Raw genomic sequence first — 12,802 nt, 5'->3', positions numbered from 1 at the left:
CATTGATTATGAGAGAGAGAGAGAGAGATGATTGTATCCGCAGGACAGAATTGGGAGATCCCCGGCTTTACAACGCTACCTGAGGACTGCCGTCACGCACTCATGCGGAAAAACGGCCGGGCTAAGGAAAGCTAGATTTAGCGACTGATGATTCAGAGAAAGGAAAGCCAAGAAGTACACTTCTTTCTTTAAACGCATTTTCCTTCTTCTCGTTCGGTCATGATCGCGTGACTTCCTCTCCGCGGACCCTCGACATTGGCAACGTCTTCCTTCTCCAGCGCGCAGCACACGTTTTGAAACTGTACACCGCGTAGGTCTTACTTCCTCCGACCGCAAGCTGACTCACTTATAGACCCTTTTATCCACACTGTTGCAGTATAGGGTGTTTGTGACCTATAAGAACACCTCCGGTGGCACATTTTCCGCATCCGATTTAGCCATGACAAGTAAAGTATTTTCTCGTCGCGTCAATTATAGGTATACAGTCAGGAGCAAAAGGCAGGAGACTACGGCATCAGTTAAACAAAAAAATTTTGATTTCTTTCTAGCACAGCCGTGCAACTTGGCATTGTCTCACTGCGTTGACTGCGTTGATCGAACACGCGCAGGTAGCCAGTATCGCTTGATTTCAGCCCGCATGTCTAAGCTGCGACACCAAATTTATCTTTTCTTTTCTTTTATTTTGTCGTGGCGTCAGTGGTTGTCACACTTTCGCTCGCAACTATACACGCTCCTGATCTGGCCATGCCTAAAAACACGTCGCGTGCGCCGAGCTCATGCTTTTTTTTTTTTCTTCGTTTCGGAGCAAAATTTATTTATCAAGCAGCGATCAAACTGCGTATCGAAATTGGGGTCAGTTGAAAGCTCCTACACAAAGCTATTACAAGCCGTATTCTTCTAGTTATCCGCTCTAATTTAGCGGGCCAGTTCAGACGGGTGAAACCGGAAGTGTTTCATGCCATTCACGGGACCCAGAGGTAGCGGGTTCGACTTACGCGCTCTGCCTTCTTACATCACGAGGCGTCAGCCAACTGCTTCCTCGAAGTCGCCCGTACGGTACGCCGTGCGTGGCCTGCACCACGCCGTTCCTTTCGAAACCGAGAGGCTGCTTTGCCGAGACCACGCCGTTTAAAAACGCTCCGTTAACGCCGCAGACCCCCAACCCACTTCCCACTCCCTCCGTCTCTCAATCGCGTCTTCCCGGCTGCGCAAGAAGTCATAGACCGTCGCTCGCCAATTGCGTGCAGTGCGTGCAATTCTAAACTGTGGGTCACGGTCAGCCAACCTGAAGGACAGGAACCACGAGAAGGGTTCCTCCACAGTCGTCCCGCCTCTGATCGCCCCGTGCGCGATGTCGACTGAACGGAGGTACGTTGAATGGAACTAGTTGGTACGGATTCTTTTAACCAACACAGCGCGAAGAGGTCATTCTTGACACAGCCCCCCCCCCCCCTCCCGAAAGAAAAAAACAGCAATCGTAGCGTAGTTTTTTCGTGAGTCTCCTATTTACCGCTGTTTGTTTGCGCTGTGCTAAGAAACTGAACAGAAGCATTGCGGAATGATTACTAGTGCACAATGGGACGAGCCCTTCGCTTGCCTTCTGGAACGCGGAGCCGGCCAACGTGGCGGATTGGCTGACACAAGCCCCTACCTTCGCCTCACTGCACCGAAGTGGTGCGACGGAGTTTAAGTGCCTGTTATTCCTGTCGCGCGATGGGCGGAGAAAATACGAGCCAGCTTTATCAAGGACAAACCAATTAGGTCCTTTCGCGCGTCGGCCGCCCTGCCCCCAAATGATATAGAGGGGGAAATGGTGTGTGTGTGTGGGGGGGGGTGTGAAGGGGGAGGGTAGGATACCTTTCGCCGGCTTACGACGCGGCGTCGCCAAGAAGTCAAAAAGTAAAGAAAAAACAAAGGACGAATGAAATCAAATCAGAAGCAGCAGCGGGAGGGGGAGAGGGGGAACGCAGTTAAAAGACAGCACGAGGCGCTGTTGTCTCGAGGGCGGAAAGTAACTGAAAGAAGTCGTCAGTGCGTGATGGTGACGAGGAGCGTGCGCTTGAACAAAGGCGCGGAAACGGTATAGACGGAGCGGAGCGACTTCTCCGCGTAGAGTCGACAAGGTCGCCGGTTCGGTTTTCCTGACGAGCGAAGTTGTTAGTCGCGGTACATCGGAAGCGAATAAAATAACACCTCGGTTTGGGCGAACTGGTTCTCCTTGACAGTTTTCACACGCAAAAGAAATTTAGCGCCAGCCCTGTCGTACGTGTTCCTTTCGTCTTCGTCTTTAGCGCGTTTTTGTGAAAACTGTCGAAGGAAAATCCCACTGTAACCCACTGACAAGCAAGTAAGCAAGCCTGTGTACGAACGCACGCAAACTTCATTCTCAGCACCATAGGCTGAAAGCTTTCATTTCTCTCTCTCTCTCTCTCTCTCTCACACTATATATATATATATATATATATATATATATATATATATATATATATATATATATATATATATATATATATAGGCTGTCAAGTTGGCGGTACGGCTCTTACACGGATTTTGTAATTGTCTAATACTTCGCTATCACTAATACTGCTTCCGAAACTGCAACCATCCGTCCATCCGTCCATGTGTGTGCGTGCGTGCGTGCGTGCGTGCGTGCGTGCGTGCGTGCGTGCGTGCGTGTGCGTGTGTGTGTGTAAGCGCTGTTGAACGTGATTGCTATTTATTCGGATTTCGAGTGGATCCGGCTTGGGCCTCATTTCGGTTAGTGTGTGAATTATACATATTTATGACCCCTTCATGCATGTGCGATAATTCCATCCCTAATAAATGCAAATTATGAGAAGACTTTTTTCAAAAGTAATTAGCATAGCCTACTGGAAATAGAAGCAATACCGAGACACATATCATTCAAGTGCATTTCACACACCGTTAATAAAAGACTTTGTGGAAGGGATCAGTTAAGTCTGCATGTTTTTTTTTTTTTTTTCATGGTCAAAAAAGCACACAAATTATTTTAAAGCGAGGCGAACATACAGTAACATATTCATTCTCTAGGCATAGGGTATCCATACCATTAGAATTAATTGTTAGTTGGCTAACTACTCCTCTTTAAATTCTTAAAAACATATATAGTAAGCTTTGTCCTCTACACATATTTAAATATATTGTGTCTGTACATGGTGCTCACAGTAGAAATTTTTAAAAAAATGTTGAAGTAAGAAAATACGGATGAGGTAGCCGCTGCTGGTGCTTTTAATGTGCTTGTCCGCCTATTTTCAGGATTTGCAGAAACAAACGGAGAGTATGAAATAAAAGCCGGTCACGTCCGTGCCAACAATGATGCAGTAAGCATTTGGCCAGAACAAAATTTTTGAGAAGGCTTTGTCGGGCAAAGATTCACTCAAATAATAATAATATTTGGGGTTTTACGTGCCAAAACCACTTTCTGATTATGAGGCACGCCGTAGTGGAGGACTCCGGAAATTTTGACCACCTGGGGTTCTTTAACGTGCACCTAAATCTAAGCACACGGGTGTTTTCGCATTTCGCCCCCATCGGAGATTCACTCAAACGCAGTAGTTGGGTCAAGAGATTCTGGGAAGCCTGAAGTCGCAGAGGGCGTGACACAGCACACAGCACAAAGAGCACTTTTTTGTTCGATGTCGGCTGTGGGCCTCCCAGTCACAGTCGAAGACCTTTTCTATGTATGACTTCCAAGCGTTCGTACTGACTATCCGAGGGTGACATCAGATCAGATCAGATCACACAGGTGTAGGTAACAGGCCGCGCTCACATTTTTATGCAGCACTGAACACGCTTCGAGTCTCAGGATTGCGCTCTTCGAGACAGAGGGAAAAGCTAGACCCACCTTGGACATTCGAGGACATGACATGAAACTCAAGTGTACCACGACTGCAGTCCAAGAGCCGCATTCCAGCTGCAGAAGTCAAGTCGCTAGTTCTGGAACATCTGAACACGACTTATCCGAATCACCTCTAAGTATACACAGATGGCTCTGTCAAAGTAGACAAAGACCGCGGCGCAGCTGCATTCTATATTGCCTCTCTGAGGTATGCGTGGTCTGGACTGCATAGCCTCGTCGACAGTTGTGGAAGGCGTGGCGATAGCTGCTGCTCTGCGCAAACTAAAGACATTGCCTCCACAAAATGTGGTCCTCCTTAGGCACTCGAAGGCCGCGTTACAACAACTCTACCCTGGTTTACTGCCCATCAAGCGCGAATCACTAGCCCTCGTGAAAGCACTCGGCAACAAAGGATTCACAGTAAAATTTCAGTGGATTCCCTCCCACGTTGGCATTGCTGGCAAGGAAAAAGGCTTATGCACTTGCATACGCAGCGCTCCATCATCCTCCAAAAGTCAAGGGCCCAAAGAGCAATCAAATTAATAAATCTGACATTCGAAATCACTTTGCGTCACTTTGCGTTCCACCACAACTGTCATGCGTAACAAAGAGCTTTCGTCGAGAGGAAGCCTCACTTCTACATCGAATAAGTACAGGATCCGCTAGTACACCAACACACCTATTGAAGACGGGGCGCACCAATTCTCCGAACTGTACGACGTGCGACGAGACAGGAGACATTGAACACTTTCTGCGATCGTGCCCGAAATTCCGAGACGAAAGGGACGCTCCCCTGGAAAATCTGGAAGAAAAGGACCTTCGGCATGCGTGCCAGCAGCGCCTTGTGTTTCCCGGAGGAACAGTTATGGATCGCAAAGAAACTTCGCGTCGCCTTATCGCATTCTTGAGACAGACTGCGTTGATGGGACAGGTGGGAAAACACAGCAGTGATATATTTATAAGAGGCGTACGAGGGCGGAGCAATTGCCGGCCGTGATCCTCGGTCTAAACTAGCCTGTTGCTAGAGCTCCCCAGCACCACCACAATAAAATTTTGGAAAGGAAAAGCCCAACCCCTCCGGCGATGCTCGAAGCCTGCACCCCTCCCTCCCCCCCAAAATGTCACTACCAGAATTCTGTTACCATCGCCACTTGAGGTTTCTTGAGAACGAGGTCGCGGCTTCACTTCCAGCGGACTCGGGGAAGCAATATCCCTTCGCAACGAAGCTGTCCCGAAACACGTAAGCACGCTTTCCCAGAGACCTAGTTTGACCTAACCAAGATGGCGGACGTCGGGTTAGAATCGTAATTAGGGTGTCAAATAGCAGACTCCTGACACCATCCCTGCCGCCTTCCCTCCCTCGCACCATCCAAGCTTTGAAAACGTGTCTCAGGTTTAGCAGGGCTGTTACAGAGATTTAGATTAGGAAGGACGCAAGCGTTCGGGCCCCCTATCGCTTGCGGCGACGGTACTGAGCATGCGCTCGAGTGGGGGTCTGCGCATGCGCAGTACTGTCGCCCCAGGCGCTAGGGAACCCCAACGCTCGCGTCCCCTCAATCTAACACTCTCTATTAGCTGGAACGCGGCCATCGCGGTTAGGTCAAGTGAGCTGTGCGGGAAAGCCTGCTTACGGAGTTTCGCATATCGCAAAGGTATCCTACCTGCAGTGGGCTTCACTCAACTGATGATGGCGAAGCCCCGGCGACGAAACGGCGATAACTTTCGAAAAAGAAAAAAACGAGAAAGAAAACGAAAAAGTTAAAACATAAGCGATGCGGCAGACAAACTTTGCAGGAACACTTGCGGAAAGAGCGCCTGAATCGAAACAGCCTCTGTATAGCCGTTCCTGCAGAAAAAGACACAGAAATTGGGAGAGAGTAAAACACACACACACACACACACACACACACACACACACACACACACACACACACACACACACAAGCTCACGCTGGTTCGACGCTGGACATTCTGCGCTGTCTGAGACTTTCTTTCGTTTTCTTTCTTTTACGCCTGGAACGTCCGCCATGCAGTCGCCATGTTTGAACAGTGGCGGCTTTACGATGTTCCCATGTGGAAAATAGATGTATCGCTGATGGACGCGCTTTTGTTATCGCCTCCTCTTATACGGACTTTTTTTTTTTTTACCCTATCCACGGCCACAGTTCGCGTGACAGCGTTTCCCGGTTACCTACGCGCATGCGCACACTCGTCCGGGCGAGTGAGGTCCTTCTCGTTTCTTTTTTTCTTTCTTTTCCCTCCAGCTTGTCCGCGCGATCACAAAAACGCACGCGACGCAATTAGTCGGCGGTTCCTCTTACGTATGTGCCAGTTTGTCCGTGCGGCGCCGTACCGCGTACACACGGGGCACGCAGACAAAGGCTGCAGCCGCGTTCTGGTCAGCTGAATGTCCTCCTATTCAAAGACTTTTCCGTTTTTGACAATAGTTGGTCGCGGGATATACTTCTAACAGCGACGACCTCGTTCTCACAAATGCGGAATGATGACAACAACAACAACAACAATAATAATAATAATAATAATAATAATAATAATAATAATAATAATAATAATAATAAATTATACAGGCTTGGGCGATTCCTCAAGCTTGGAGACCAGCTACTGCGTCAATTTAATGAAGACAGCTGGGCCCTGTAAAAAGCCCGTAAAACAGGGTACATAAAACATGTACGTAAATCTCTGCACAGGTTTTGCCGAGCTCCAAAGCTGGGCGACTGCGCAGTGGTATATCAGCGTGTCTGTCTCCCCCACTGCACGCAACTGAAGTCCAAATTCGCGCCCCTGCGAAGGCTCTCCCAGAGTGGCAAAAACAGATCTCAAAGGCTATGCTTTTCCTGGCTGCACGCGTCGGAAGCGATTGCGAGAGCCGAAAGCACGTCATGACCGCCTATTGCTAAGGGAACATGAGTTTGATCCCGCACTGTGTCGTGGGCAATGTCCTCTTTGTTTTCTTCGACATACATGGCGAAGGTTAAGCTGTGAATGTACGCTATAGTACTACAGCTAGAGTACTCCTATATGCCCCGCCTAAATTTCAAGTATGCCGAAATAACGTCTCCGCTGATAGACAACTACACCAGGGAATAACGTATCTCCCGGTTTACAAAGTATCAGTTTGTATAGCGTTTTAATGTGAGAAAAAAAAAACTGAAATGCGCGGTCAGCTTGCGTAATTTCCGCCCTGGTTTCTTAGTAGCTACGGTGTTGGGCTGCTGAGCACGAGGTCGCGGGATCGAATCCCGGCCACGGCGGCCGCATATCGATGGGGGCGAGCGAGAACAACTGTGTACTTTGATTTAGGTGCGCCTTAAAGGACTCCAGGTGGTCGAAATTTCCGGAGTCCTCCACTACGGCGTGCCTAATAATCAGAAAGTGGTTTTGGCACGTGAAACCCCATAATTCATCTTTTTCGTAATTTCATACTCTATAGTCGTAGGCCTGCAATATACGTAAACATAAATAAAAATCTACTATCAGTATTTAGCGTCCCTTCGTCTGAAAGACGCTCTTAGGAGCCATGTGTAGCACGTCTCGAAGCTTGCACCTTTGCGCGGTAACTACGAGAGAAAAGAGCATCTAGCAGCTGTATGTGTCTGTGGGGGGTCAGGAAGCTCCCGGACAGATGCGCGTGTCTGACAAAGACACGTGACCGAACTCGTTTCGATGAAATACGCCGCCCGTACACGACGAGCCCGTCGGTAGGCTCGCCCGCGCCTATACGCGCATCATCGGCAACGAACATGTGTCCGTCACTATACGTCAGCTGCGCATTCATCGTTTCGATGCAACAGCGCGCGCGTCAGATGCCCATTGTCTTGCTACATGCTCACGCGCTATATACCTGATTACAGGGTGCGCTAACTATAGAGGAAGATACGCTCGCGAACCGCCTCATTCCGTCGACCGTGCAACGAAAGGCGTCATTTACGAGACGATCAAAGTGACCCCCGCCCTGGTTGCTTAGTGCTACGGTGTTGGCTTGCTAACACGAGGGTCGCAGAATCGAATCCCGGCCACGGTGGCCGCATTTCGATGGGGCCGAAATGCGAGAACAGCCGTGTATTTAGGTGCACGTTAAAGAAACCCAGATGGCCCAAATTTCGCTTGCTAAAGGAGCGGAAGGGTTGGCTAAAGCCTGCCCTTCACCTCCCCCCCCCCCCCAAAAGAAAAGAAAGCATATATATGCAGTTTATACGCACATGATGGTTACAACAGAAATGTACCCATGCACAGGAATGTTAACAATAAGTACGCATTTTTTTTTTTCCTTTTTTCAAATATAAAGCACAGAACACAAATGCACCAACAACAGTGTTACAAGCACAGAGAAAAGTATCGCCAGCACAATCCGAAGCTTAATTCTTACCTTGATAGGAGACAATAAATATTCTGCGTAGCAGAGCGCCATATTGTCACAGACACCACGGCGAATACGCGTGCGGTCATACACAGAGACGAAGTTGTGAAGACATGTTATTTTCGATCTTTACGTAGTACGAAAAAAAAAAACGTTTCCTTATAATACGTATGTACGTATAAAGCGTTCGGTCTGCGCTGGCTCGTGCTACCTCTGCGGGCTTCTATATGGATGTTGCATCGCTATAATTTACGAGCAATAATTTATTAGAGCAATTTCATACCGTGAATGAGGGCAACCTTGCCGCTCAACTTATATTCATTTCATCCAAGTCATTGTTCCTAATTTCGTAGCTGTGCTTGTGCTTCAGGGTCATTAATTAGCATGTGTTCCTTTTCATAATGGCTATCAAATCAACGCCCCCAGCACAGACAACTATAGCCACACGCTTACGTGTACAGCCCCTCCAGCCGCCACATTAATTCTGTGAATTAAAATTTAGTTTCCTTTTTTTTTTCTTTTTCCATCTTCAAGATCATGAAAAGCGTACTGTTGCAGAACGGATTAAGAATTTTTGAATTAGCGAGATCTGCCACGTTTACAGAATGTGGACTCCATGCTGGAATTACTACATAAATGTTAGACATAAGAACATTAACTACTTGATGTCAAGCGTTTCACGTCAGCTATTTCGCTGCTTGGAAAGCACCCTTCCAGCTGCTTGAAGTATGCACCTTAAAGCGATTGCGAAAGTGTGATAACTCACACCCTTACAGGTGCAAGGGTGCGTGCTACACAGAAAACACCCTCGAGGGTATAAAAATAGTTTACAGCGTTTGCTGGACGTAAAACATCGCGAAAGACTACGAAAGAAGCGAACCCGCTACATCAGGACCTACTAGCTGATACCGAGAGCAAACACCCCCCCCCCCCCCCCCAGACGTCTATCTACCTTTCAACTTCTTTTACTAGAACAACTGTAAGGTCGCTCTGATTGTTCGTGTTCTTAAGTGTGACGAATCGGCCACGTGCTTTGTGTATAGAGAGGGGGTCCACTTGCCCCCGTGTCAGCCGGGCGACAGTTGCTGTGTTATGTGAGGTCACAGGCACCGCGCGGTGTTGGGTGACGCGTCGCGGCAGGTGCCAGGTGGGCGAGTGCCGATTCCGGGAAGTCGGCATTGTGCGCACGGTGTTGGCAGTCCGCCGACGGTCACACGAGTCCACACAGACCAGCCTTGAAAGGGACCGCTGTACAGGGTATTGTGGGTCTGGCCCCCGAGTGCCTGACTAATTGGAGGCGCCGCCGAGGTTAAGAAGGGCTTAGCAACTCTGACCCCGTGCCGCATGCAGTGAGCATGGACCTAATCTTCTACGCGTCCGGAACGCAATCGCCAGCCTTGTTGTTGGGTGCGACTGCCTGTGTGGTGTCGAAGGCCAGCTTACAGTGCACGCTGTAGGAATGCGGTGCACACGTAAAGAGTGCATTCGGACGACGGCGTCTTGGAAACACGCACTCGGAGAACTTTGTCTTGTAGACAATAAGTTTGAAGGACAAGGAGGGCCATCAGTCTCCCACGCGGACAAACTTTGAGTACGGCCGCACTACGTGGTATCGATGCCCCTGCTTCCGAGACAGTTGCGGCCCAGAGACGCCCTTGGGATTTGAGGCGGCCTAGCGATAACTTGTTCGGGCCTGGCGTGTTTTGCTGAGCCCGTCACTAACTACGAAGAAATGAGAGGGCATCGGAGTTTTCGGGAAGAAGGAAAAGAGCTTTGTTTTCCAATATGTTTATTTTGAAGAGTAAGCCCATCCCTGTGGGTTGTGGCTTAACAAACGGTTGACTCTGATTGGCTACTGAACCTGTGGGACGGGCCAACGGCCCTACCGCCTTTTTTTTTCTTTGTGTAATTGAGCTATAAAAATCGGGACGACATGCTGTCCCTCAGACTTGGCTGAAATCAGGATTGCTGATAGATCAGTGAGGCTCCGTGCTATGTACGTTAAAACGAGTCTGGGCTTTAACAGTCATTGAGACAGTCGACATTGAGACTTTGTTTCTCAATTGTTCAAATTTGTAATGTATTTGTTTTACCTGCCATGTATATAGAAAAGTTTGCGTATAAATATTTCTTGTACATCTGATCTCATCGCTTCCTGTCTGCGTTTGATCAACAACTGCCGATCACCGTCCGAGAAGCTTCAAGTTCTAACGGTGAAGCGAGGACAGAGAACGAACGAAACTTTACTACAACCTTACAGATACAATGCAAACTTGCAAACCAGACGGTTTTTTTTTGTTGTTGTTGTTAAGAGATGTACACGGCAGATTTCAAATATCCTTCTTCGTGGCTTTTGCTTTTGACGCGCCCTCTTGGCGTGCATGCACACAGAGCCTGAATTCGATACGGCGCTACAGGTCACGACAGAAGTGCACCCAATCGAACAGACGGCGCGCATTGATTTGCACAGCAGAACAAGAAAGAGCGGCCGCGGAAGCAGACGACCAGATTGCTCGACGGACTCGCGCCGAACGTTAAGTGTACGGTGCAAGTCTGCATATCGAGCGGCACCTAAACACAGCCTGCCGCACACGTCCGCGACGACGACGCGGACATTCGAACAGCTTTGCTGAAAGAAAGAAAGATCCAGGTGACGCACAATACGCCCACACACACTCGCGCGCTTTAGTCACAAGAAAACGTGACTTGTCATTATCATTAAAAAAAAAAAAGACAGACGGCTGTTGTCAGTGTAAGCGAACGACCGAACGCTTCTATAGGACGCTGTTCGATTTATTAAAGGCATGGTGCGCTTGAAGGCGCGTGTTTTATGCTGTGAGGACACACAAGTACAGCGTTTGTTGTTTCATTGCGTAATTCGGTAGAGAAGAGAGCCCTCAACCGGCACACCTGTGGCAGTATAGTATAGGCGGCTACACGTGTAACCTGGTTTAGTCGTACGTGCGTGCGTGCGTGCATGTGTGGGCGCCGGAGTGAGTCCGAAGGCGACTGCCACCCGCCTCCTCTCCCGCGATCGGAGCGCTCTTAACTACGGCGCGCAGCCTCACCTTTCGCGGCGGGTCGTTCTGGTTTAGCAGAAACGTAACCTATACCACGTAGAGTTGAAACTTCGCATTCTACTTTACACCGCGCGCCTCGCTAAAAGCTTTATCGATCAAGGTTTTACGCGTTCACTTCACGAAGCGAAGAAAAACGGTGCGTCAGACTCTTTCCCTGTTTGCAAACATATAGGCCCTGGACGGTTTCCGGTTTTGCTCACTGGCGTAGCCCGCTAAATTTAGCGAGCAAGAAAGGCATTGGCTGAGATATTGACTAGCAAGAGTGCGTTAAAATCTAAGCCCGCAGATTTTCGACACTTTTCCTCTGTACGTAAAAACAACTTTACAAGTAACCCGCCGTGGTTGTTCAGTGGCTTTGGTGTTGGGCTGATGAGCACGAGGTCGCGGGATCGAATCCCGGCCACGGCGGCCGCATTTCGATGGGGGCCAAATGAGAAAACACCCGTGTACTTAGATTAAGGTGCACGTTGAAGAACCCCAGGTGGTTTAAATTTCCGGAGTCCACCACTACGGCGTACCTCATAATAACAAAGTGGTTTTGGCCCGTAAAACCCCATAATTTTTTTTTTAATTTTACAAGTGAATGCTGCCCTAAGTTACACGAAAGTTTTTATGTATTTGTCTTGAGGCGTAAAGCGCATGTCTTTTATCTGAAAACTTTAAAGTAGACTTTCCGCCAGTAACACAACTTAAAAACGATCTTTGCGTTCCGGCGCAGTAGCCTCATAAGGCCCGTGACCGGAAATTTTTCGGGGGGGGGGGGGGGGGGCGTACTCTCGCTGCAGTTATCGCGCGAGTGAAACCCCCTATAGAACAGGGAAAGAAAGAAAAAACAAAAAAAAACGCGCGAGGGAGAGTTTGCGAAATATCTTTTCAGACGATGCGCATCGATACAGGCCAACAGCCTGATCGTTTTGTTGCATGTCGAAGGCGAGCCCTGGAGACACAGGGGATCGCAGAACGGCGGCGGTGTCGAGTATACACCGGCCTGCGTGGGCGCGGTGTGCGCGAGAATTATAAACCAGGGCAGGTGCATCCGTTTCCGTACATGCTGCCACCGATACGTGTCGAGCGTGCCGACTTGCGCGTTCAATGTCAGTTCAGCTGAGCATCATGCGCACGAAAAAAAGAAGAAAAAAAGAAAGCAGGATAACAGGTCGTGGCACGAAAGCTGCTGCGGCGGAAACAGTCTTGTCGCATGCGCAGCCGCGTTTGATATTGAGCAGTTTTATTTCACGACGAATTATAAAGAAGCTATAAATTATATTAACATACGTGCTTATGAAGTAAGAATACTAGCTTTATATAGAAAAGTCACATCGAGCAAAAGCGCAGATCGGTCTGAGCTGCCGCGGAAAAGCGCTATAGCTGTCCCAGGCGATTTTCAACATTTCGAATCAAAATATAAGATGAAAGAACAGGTGGCGTGTACATCTTTAATGTATGCATCAGTGTTCAGTCGACTCTTTCTAAGTTGCCAGTCAC

General features: G+C 48.7%; 1 protein-coding gene across 5 annotated transcripts in view; it reads right to left on the bottom strand.

The window, feature by feature from the left end:
* The window catches only part of LOC142557568 (galactosylceramide sulfotransferase-like), an 86,255-nt gene that overhangs the window by 34,522 nt on the left and 38,931 nt on the right, over positions 1 to 12,802 (bottom strand). The window contains exon 1 of one of the 5 annotated variants that reach the window (XM_075669516.1): positions 996 to 1,116. The exons of the other annotated variants lie outside the window; for them this stretch is intronic. The gene's annotated coding sequence lies outside the window, so the exon portion shown is untranslated. Of the gene's footprint in view, positions 1 to 995; positions 1,117 to 12,802 lie in introns of those variants that run through there. 5 annotated transcript variants of the gene reach the window in all.

This window comes from Dermacentor variabilis, chromosome 9 (assembly GCF_050947875.1).
Source record: "Dermacentor variabilis isolate Ectoservices chromosome 9, ASM5094787v1, whole genome shotgun sequence".
In the NCBI taxonomy this organism is placed as follows: Eukaryota; Metazoa; Arthropoda; class Arachnida; order Ixodida; family Ixodidae; genus Dermacentor; species Dermacentor variabilis.
The sequence above is the reverse complement of the archived record's forward strand: the minus strand, read 5'-3'. Positions and strand labels throughout refer to the sequence as shown.